The following is a 9,730-nucleotide window of genomic DNA, read 5'->3' on the forward strand; positions in this document are numbered from 1 at the left end:
AAAAAAGAAAGAAAGAGAAAGAAAGGAAGAAAGAGAAAGAAAGAAAGAAAGAAAGAAAGAAAGAAAGAAAGAAAGAAAGAAAGAAAGAAAGAAAGAAAGAAAGAAAGAAAGAAAGAAAGAAAGAAAGAAAGAAAGAAAGAAAGAAAGAAAGAAAGAAAGAAAGTAGAGTCTTTAGGGTTTCCATGTTATTTGCTAACAGGGAGAGCTTGAATTCTTTCTTTCCTATCTGGATTCCCTTGATATCTTTTTCCTGCCTAATCGCTATAGCAAGTACTTCCAGTGCTATGTTGAATAGGAGTAATGAGAGAGGACAGCCTTGTCTTGTACCAGAATTTTGAGGGAAGGCTTTTAGTTTTTCTCCATTGAGGATAATATTTGCCATTGGCTTGTGGTAGATGGCCTTAACTGTATTGAGAAAGGTTCCTTTTATTCCTATCTTGCTGAGAGTTTTCATCAAGAATGGGTGTTGAACCTTATCAAATGCTAAAGACTCTACCAAAAAGCTTCTAGAAATAATAGATTCCTATAGCAATGTGACAGGATACAAAATTAACACACAAAAATCAATGGCCTTTTTATACACCAATAATGATAGGAAAGAAATGGACATTAAGAGAACAATCCCATTCACATTAGTGCCACACAAACTCAAATATCTTGGAGTCAACCTGACTAAAGATGTGAAGGATCTATACAAAGAAAACTATAAAACACTGCTCCAAGAAATAAGAGAGGACATGCAGAAATGGAAACACATACCCTGCTCATGGACTGGCAGGATCAACATCATTAAAATGGCAATACTTCCAAAAGCATTGTACAGATTTAACACGATTCCTCTAAAGATATTCATGACATTCTTCAAAGAAGTGGATCAAACACTTCTGAAATTCATTTGGAACAATAAACACCCTCGAATAGCTAAAGCACTCCTTGGGAAAAGAAATATGGGAGGCATTACTTTCCCCAATTTTAAGCTATATTACAAAGCAATAGTTATAAAAACAGCATGGTATTGGAATAAAGACAGACCCTCAGATCAGTGGAATAGGCTTGAGTACTCAGAGAATGTTCCTCAGACATATAACCACCTAGTTTTTGATAAAGGAGCAAGAAATCCTAAATGGAGCAGGGAAAGCCTCTTCAACAAGTGGTGTTGGCACAACTGGCTAAGCACTTGCAAAAAAGTAAACTCAGACCCCCAGCTAACACCATGTATGAAGGTAAAATCCAAATGGATTAAAGACCTTGATATCAGATCTGAAACTATAAGGTATATAGAACAACATGTAGGTAAAACACTCTATGACATTGAGACTAAAGGCATCTTTAAGGAGGAAACAGCACTCTCCAAACAAGTGGAAGAAGAGATACATAGATGGAACAATATATTAAGCTGAGAAGCTTCTGCATCTCAAAGGAGATGGTGCTCAGAATACAAAAGCCACCCACTGAATGGGAGAAATTATTTACCCAATACTCATCAGATAAAGGACTAATATCCAAAATATACAAGGTACTGACAGAACTATACAATAAAAAAACATCTAACCCCATCAAAAAATGGGGAGAAGAAATGAACAGACACTTTGTAAAAGAAGAAATGCAAATGGCCAAAAGGCACATGAAAGATACTCAACATCACTAATGTCAGGGAGATGCAAATCAAAACTACTATGAGGTACCACCTCACACCACTGAGATTGGGACACATCCAAAGAAGAAAAACAAGCAGTGCTGGTGAGGATGTGGAGAGAAAGAAACTCTTTTTTACTGCTGGTGGGAATGCCGTCTACTCCAACCTTTATGAAAGCGATATGGAGGTTCCTCCATAAACTGGACATTGAGCTCCCATACGATCCAGCTATACCACTCCTAGGAATATACCTGAGGAACACAAAAATACAATACAAAAATCCCTTCCTCACGTCTATATTCATTGCAGCGCTATTTACAATAGCCAGACTCTGGAAACAACCAAGATGCCCTTCAACAGAAACTAAACTAAACTAAAGAAACTGTGGTACATATACACAATGGAATACTATGCAGCCATCAGGAGAGATGAAGTCATGAAATTTTCCTATACATGGATGTCCATGGAATCTATTATGCTGAGTGAAGTAAGTCAGAGGGAGAGAGAAAGACGCAGAATCGTTTCACTCATCTATGGGTTTTAAGAAAAATCAGAGACATTTTTAATAGTATCTCAGAGACAAGAGAGATAAGGGCTGGTAGGTGCAGCTCATGACATGAAGCTCACCACATAGAGTGATGAGTGCAGTTAGAGAAATAACTACACTGAAAACTATCATAACAATGTGAATGAACGAGGGAAGTAGAAAGCCTGTCTTGAGTACAGGTGTGGGTGGGGTGGGGAGGAGGGAGATCTGGAAAATTGGTGGTGGGAATGTTGCACTGGTGAAGGGGGTGTTCTTTTCATGACTGTAATCATACAACTATAATCATATTTGTAATCAGGGTGTTTAAATAGATAAATTTAAAAAAAGAAAGAAAGAGAGGGCAGTGTGTCATAGCCAATGACTATTGCTAATTGAAGACTTTTCCCAATACCCTGCCATGAAGACGTAAAATATAGTCAGCATTGGCAATAAGAAAAAACAAGAAAGAAAAAGATAAAGAAAGAGGAGAAAGAGAGCGAGAGAGAGAAAGAGAGAAGAAGAGAGAACTTGACTGTCCCACCACTGCCTCAATCATTGGCTTCTAGGGAAGTAACTCTAGATCTGACCTAATTCATATGTTGGACTTTTTAGGGTGCGGGGTCACACCCAGCAGCTCTCAGGGGTTACTCCTGGCTCTGCACTCAGAAATTGCTCCTGGCAGGCTTGGGGGACCATATGGGTTGCCGGGATTTGAACCACTGTCCTTCTGCATGCAAGGCAAATGCCCTACCTCCATGCTATCTCTTCAGCGTTGGACTTCTTCTACTGAGACAACAGGCTGGCATGGGGAGATGGGCTCTGGGCCCCCAAGAGAAATCCTTGCCAGGATGCGGGCTGGGCTCTCCCCCTTGCTCTGACGGTCTTTGTTTGTCAGCCCACAGCCGGGCTGAGTCACTGAAGGGTTTGAGTTTGGAAAACCAGATTGCCAGAGAGACAGAAACCACAATCCCATTAGCAATTACACGCAGGCAAGGCCAGGGCTGCCACTTTCCTTTTCTTCCCCCTCAGCCCACGCGGGGCTCCGCTGCTTCTCTGCAACACCTTCAACCTTTCTTGAGAGCTGAATTCTCACAGTGGCAGGGTCAGAAGGGGCTGAGGGCCTGGGGTTCCAGATTTCTTGCCTAAGTTTTTGAGGCAAGACGACCCAGTCGATGCAGCGGGAGACAGAACTTTAAGAAGCTCCTGGCAATAAATAAACTAGGAAATCTGCCATGGAAACAGGCTCTGAAAGGGCACAAGAAGGGCCTTGAGGAAGGGCAGAGGGAAGATGAGGGATGGGACAGGCCTAAGACAAGTGCCTTGCGCGCAGCTGACACGGGTTTGAATCCCTGTCATCTCCTGAGGTTCCCTGAGCACCGCCAGGAGTCACTCCTGAGCACAGAGTCAGGAATAGACAAAATAAGTCAAACCTCAGAGCGATAGCACAGCAGGGAGAGTATTCGCCTTGCACACGACTGACCTGGGTCCATCTGATGCCCAGCATCCCATATAATCTCCTGAGCCTGCCAGGAGTAATTTCTGAGCACAGAGCCAGGAGTAACCCCTGAGTGCTGCCAGGTGTGGCCCAACCCCCCCTCAAAAAAAACTAAAATAACATCCAATAAAATTAAATAAAATGCACAGAGACTGAGGGTGCACAAGGGGCTAAAGTGGGGAACAGACAGAAAGGATCTGAGGACATGGACAGAGGCATTTGGGGAGTCTCCTGAGGGAAGATAGAGCTGGGGTCTCTCTTGAGTTTGGAACCAAGCCAGTTCCTGGCCCCTGGGCTCTGTTTTATTTCTGTATTTTGGGAAAGCAAGCCTGGAACCAAAATTGTAGCTCACCCTACAGTGCTCCCTCTCCTGGGGAACAGACTGCTACAGCCTTGGTGGGTCTTTTCAAATCAGGCCTGAAGCAGAGGAGGACTGAAGGATCTTCTAAGTATCTGTTTGGTTTGGAAATATTTTATTTTTATTGATCTTTTGGGAGCGTGGTTTGGGTCATACCTGGCAGTACTCAGGGATTACTCCTGGCTTTGTGCTCAGGAGTCAATCTTGGCAGACACTGGGGAACCCTACGGAATACTGGGGATCGAACCAGGGCCAGCTGCATGAGAGATAAACACCCTTCCTACTGTGCTATGGCTCTGGCCTCCTGAAAATACTTCTTAAATCTATTGCATTTTTCTCCTGCTGCAGCTGCAGCAAGGGGAGAAGGCTGGAGGGTAGGAGAGCCTGGATGTGCTGGGATCCATGCTCCCCCCATTCCAGCTCGGCCCCCACAGTCACTCAGGAGCAGCCTGAGTCTCTCCTTTGACCTGTCTGCAGCTGGCAGCTCGCCACTATCTCGAGGCTCTTCAAAGCCAGTGTAGCTAGGACAGAAAACTCAACAGTGAGGACAGAAAACTGGTCAGGCTCCTGGAAACCCGGCCGGCGTGCCCCCAAGATGCACAGACAGACACATGGTTTCCATCCAGAGCCAGCCCAGTGACCACCGAGGCTGAGGCCTTTGGGAGGAAGGGCATGTAATTAAGCCATAATTGCTGCTGCATTGTAATATATGAAGCAGTTAATGGCTGGAAGATAGATTAAAGGCGACAGCTTCCCTTGGCCACCAAAGTACCTCCCAGCCCCTCTCTAAACTGCTGAAACTCAAACTCTGAGGGCAGAGGTCAAGGGGGTCAATTCCCTAGGGAAAAATGCATACACCCTCCTCTGGGGGGGGGGGCTTCTGGGGTCTCTCTCAGCTTTCCATGCATCCCATCTTGAGAACACCCTCCCAGAAATGCATAGGTGTTGGTGCCTAGTGGGTTCGCTGAGTTAAACTTGATTAAGGGGGCCGAGGTGATAGTACAGCTGGAGGGCATTTGCCTTGCAAGTGCTCAACCCAGGTTCCATCCCCGGCTTCCCATAGAGTCCCCTGAACCCCACCAGGAGTGGTTCCAAAGCTCAGAGCCAGGAGTAGCCCCTGAGCACCTTCAGGTGTAGCCCCCAAACAAAAACAAACAAACAAATAAAATGGGACCCCTGGAGAGATAGCACAGCAGGGAGGGCGTTTGCATTGTACACAGTCAACCCAAGTTCAATTCCAGGCACCCCCCTAGGACCTACTGAGCCCCACCAAGAGTGATCCCTGAGCACAGACCCAGGAGTAAGCCCTGAGCACCGTTGTGTGTCCACCCCTCCCCAAATAAGGCAAAGTGACCTCTGAAAACTGCAGGGCCCCTCCAAGGCTGAAGACTTCACTGCTCCAGCCTGTGTCTGCCAGCCTGTGTGTCCCGAGGTGAACCCAAGTGCACGGATGCAGCTGTGATGGTCACCAGAGATGTGCTGAAACTGAGCGGGATTCTCCCCAGCTCTCCCCTGGCTGGCAGTTCCCGTCTTCCCTTTGAGCCTCATCATCAGCCTGAGAGCTGGGATGGTCCTAGGCACGCGTGTTTGCACCACCAGAACTTGAGGGATCTGTGTAGAAATGGGGCAGCCCCGCTCTCTGAATTGTGCCCTAACAGATGGCAGAGAGGGGGAGAGACAGACAGAGACAGAGTTACAGATAGAGAGGGAGAGAAAGTCAGAAAGAGAGGAAGACAGATGGAAGGAGAGAAGGAGGCAGAGGGAGAAAGAATTAGAGACAGAGAGGGAGAGAGGCAAAGAGTGAGAATGAGAAGAAGACAGAGAGAGGAAGGGAGGCAGAGGGAGAGAAAGACAGAGAGAGGGAAAAGGAGAGACAGAAAGAGACAGAGACAAAGAGAGAGACAGAGAGAGGAAGGTGAGAGAGACAGAATGGGAGAGACAGACTAGAGAGACACAGAGAGATGGAGAGAGGGAGGCAGAAACAGAGACATAGGAAAATAGGAAGACAGAGACAGAGAGACACAGGAGAGAGAGAGAGAGAGAGAGAGAGAGAGAGAGAGAGAGAGAGAGAGAGAGAGAGAGAGAGAAGACCCAGAACACAAGGCAGTCAAGCCACTGTCCTTGGGGGCCACTCTGGAGCCTGCTGGGAATCATGCTGGCAAGAATCATAAGCACCCTGTGGCCTGGACACCAGCCCACCCACCTCACTTAGGCCCCCCTAGTTCCTCTGGGGCCCACACGGGACTGAGCAGGAGCTGCAGCCCCCGGGTACACAATACAGGGAGACCACAGGGAGGGGGGAGCAGTTTCAAACATGATCTGTGGCTTCGGGTTTTCTCTGAACAATCAGAAAAATAAATAGACTTGATTTATACAGAGATGCACTGAACTGCGTCAAGAATGGCAGGCTGGGGTGGAGGGGGTCTGAGGGGCCAGGACAGGTCAGGATGGGACTGGACGGGACGGGACATGACAGGACACACAGGACAGGACAATCTCTGTTCCAAGGCTCTGCACGCATGTGGCATCACATCTCCCCCTTCTAAAGAGTGGGCACAGTGGCCCTCACTCTGCCCTTTAGAAAAACACAAACAACCCCACCCAGGCTGGGGGGGATGGGTTGTTGGGGGACCTTCCTCTAGGCTATATGGGGATTTTCCTGAAGGTCCAGCTACATTAGGGGGTCTCAAATTTATTAAACCTACTGCCCCCTTTTAGAACAAAAAAGGCATTTTATGCCCCCTGGTCCAGGAAATCTGCCTTCTTTATTTGTATTTTTGGGGGGGCCTCCCAATTGTGCTCAGTGTCTTTTGGCCATTCAAAGAAGAGTCAGAGGCCATGCACAGTGATGCCAAGGATTGCCTATGTCACCATGCAGTTGGGGAGAAGGACTCAGGGGATTTCGTAGGGGGGCTTGGGTTCACCCCTAGTGTGTCTCACCACCTGGCAGACTCAGACATCACCGCTGTACAAGGACCATGTGGTGCCAGGGAGAAAATTGGGGTTGGCCACATGCCAGGCAAGTACCACAGCTTCTGTTCTAGCACTCCAGACCCAATTAGCAGAATTGCCTAAAGGTCTTCCTGTCCTCCTCTCCTGCCCACCCAGCCCCCGTCAAATTTCCTCATAGTTCTCAACAAAGAGCCTCCTCCGATGGCTGTTGAACTCTTGCCCCATGACAGAACATTGCCATTGTCACTGCCTCCACCAACAGTTCTGAGTTGACTCTAGATTGAGGTGGGTTGAAGAAGGTGATCTTCACATGGGATATACTGATAGATTGCTTTTCCTTTTGCTTTTTAGAGCACATCTGGTGGTGATCAGGGCTCACTCCTGGCTCTGCACTAAGCAATCACTCCTAGCAGATTTGGGGGACCCTACGGGATGCCAGGGGATTCAATCTAGGCCTGCTGTGAGCAAAGCAAATGCCCTCCTCATTGTGCCAACTCTCAGGCCCCAGATACTGTACTTCATAGCCTAAGGAAGGTTTTGTACCCAGGGCAGTGCAGGAAGTAGATGGGTGACCTCAAAACACAGCAATGGGCATGTCCCTCAATGGGCATGTAGATTGGGGGCTCGGGTGGAAAGATTTTCCCGGCATGCCCTAGCCCCAGCAGCCAAGGCCACCCAGCATTCCAGAATTGCACACCCAGACCCAGGCACACTGGGAGAGACGAGGCCCCAGGGTGGGCGAAGGGCCTTGGCGGTGAGACATGAAAGCCGAGATGCTGTCACGGGCCGCTGCCCGCCACCGCCCAGCTCCGGGAACTCAGAGCCTCCAGCCTTGATGCAAACCACAAGGCAGATGCTACCAGAGCGAGTATCAGGGAGGGGCCCTTGGCCACCAAACTCCCCTCCCCTGTTGTTTTGTTTCTTTTCTCTTCTGCATCTTGCTGACTTTGGAAATTTCATGCAGATTCTGAAGTCCCACCTTTCTGGGAAGAACAGATGTAGCTGACTGTCCACCCTGGGAACTAAATTCCTCAACTATTTCTTCTTTTTTTTATGAGGCTTTTAAGTGTATGGGGGTGGGGGGAGAATAGAGTTACTGATATTTGAAGCAAAGGAGCAAACAAATCATGGAAAGGTTTAGCCTTGTGGGATCTAACTCAAGGGCCCCCAAACTATGGCCTACAGGACACATGCAGCCCACTAAAGACATTTCTCTGCCCTGCTGGGTGTTTTTGCCGCCACTGCCTGTCCTGCTTAGCTGCCACTTGTCTCGGTCCCTCAGGACACATATGTAGGATGTGTGCTGCAGTCTCTGACTCCCTCCTTCTCTCTGTCTTTCTACTCCTCCTCTCAGTCTTGGGCAGGGGTCCTCAAACTACAGCCCACCAAAAGCAGACGCATAGTTCCCACTGAAATACTGGTAAATTCATTAATTTCACTTTACTTGTATCTCTCTTCCTGGTTTGGTTCTTTACCTCAAAATAAGGTATGTGCAGTGTTCATAGGAATTTGTTCATTTTTTTAAACTATAGTTCGACCCTCCAATGGTCTCAGGGACAGCGAGCTGGCCTCTGTTTAAAAAGTGAGAAGCAGGGGCCAGAGAGATAGCATGGAGTTAAGGCATTCGCCTTGCATGCAGAAGGTCGTGGTTCGAATCCCGGCATCCCATATGGTCCCCTGAGCCTGCCAGGAGCGATTTCTGAGCATAGAGCCAGGAGTAACCCCTGAGCACTGCCGGGTGTGACCCAAAAACAACAAAAACAACAACAACAACAACAACAAAAAGTAAGAACCAGGGGCTGGAGAGAACACAGCGGTAGGACATTTGCTCTTCATGCAACTGACCCAGGACAGACCTGAGTGTGATCCTTGGTGTCCCATGTGGTCCCCTGAGCCAGGAGCAATTTCTGAGCAAAGAACCAGGAGTAACCCCTGAGCGTCACCAGGTGTAGCCCCAAAACAAAACAAAACAAAACAAAAATGTAGCTACTGTTTACATGAAAGGCCTGGAGTAAACCCTGAACAGTGCCAGTGTGACCTGAAAACAAACTAAAACAAAAAAATCTGAGTCTGGGACTGGAACAAGAGCAGCGCAGGAAGGGTATTTGCCTTGCACAGGGCCAACCTGAATTCGATCCCCAGCATCCTATATGATTCCCTGAGCCTGCCAGGAGTAATTTCTGAACACAGAGTCAGGAGTAACCCCTGAGCTCCTTCAGGTGCCCCCAAAACAAACAAAGATCAGAGCCTAAGAGCTAGAGAGGTAGGACAGCAGGCAGTACATTTGCCTTACATCTGGCGAATCTGGGTTCCATTCCAAGGATCCCATAGGGTTCCCGGAGCACCACTAGGAGGGATTCCTGTGTGCAGAACAGGAAGTAATCCCTGAGCATCACTAGGTGTGGCCCCCAAACAAATAAACATTTTAGAATCTAATTCAATGAGTAGTCTTGGGAGTATTTGGCGTTCTTTAGGCTTCTTTTAAGGATATTGAAGCCATAATGGAGTTCAAGGGAAGAAAAGCAGGCATTGAACAGACTCTTCCCATATTATTTTCCTTTCTCTCAGGGGCAGGGGATTTGGATTTAAGGGGGTCACACCTGCAGTGTTTAGGGGTTACTTTTGGGGGTACATGCAATACTAGGGATCCAGCAAGGTCAGCTGCAGGCAAGGACAGCAATGGTAAAATTCTTAACATTCCTGCCAGAAAAACCTGCCTCCTGTCAACTGTGTTACCACCCTGGTTGTGTAACAGATGAAACC

The 9,730-nt window shown here is 47.7% G+C and overlaps 1 protein-coding gene across 1 annotated transcript in view; it reads right to left on the reverse strand.

Annotated features, from left to right (window-relative positions):
* Positions 1–7,771, reverse strand: part of EXOC2 (exocyst complex component 2) — a 729,898-nt gene extending 722,127 nt beyond the window's left edge. The window contains exon 1 of the mRNA XM_049765112.1: positions 7,757–7,771. The gene's annotated coding sequence lies outside the window, so the exon portion shown is untranslated. The remainder of the gene's footprint in view (positions 1–7,756) is intronic.
* Positions 7,772–9,730: the final 1,959 nt, after the last annotated feature.

The sequence above is a fragment of the Suncus etruscus genome, chromosome 18 (assembly GCF_024139225.1).
Source record: "Suncus etruscus isolate mSunEtr1 chromosome 18, mSunEtr1.pri.cur, whole genome shotgun sequence".
In the NCBI taxonomy this organism is placed as follows: domain Eukaryota; kingdom Metazoa; phylum Chordata; class Mammalia; order Eulipotyphla; family Soricidae; genus Suncus; species Suncus etruscus.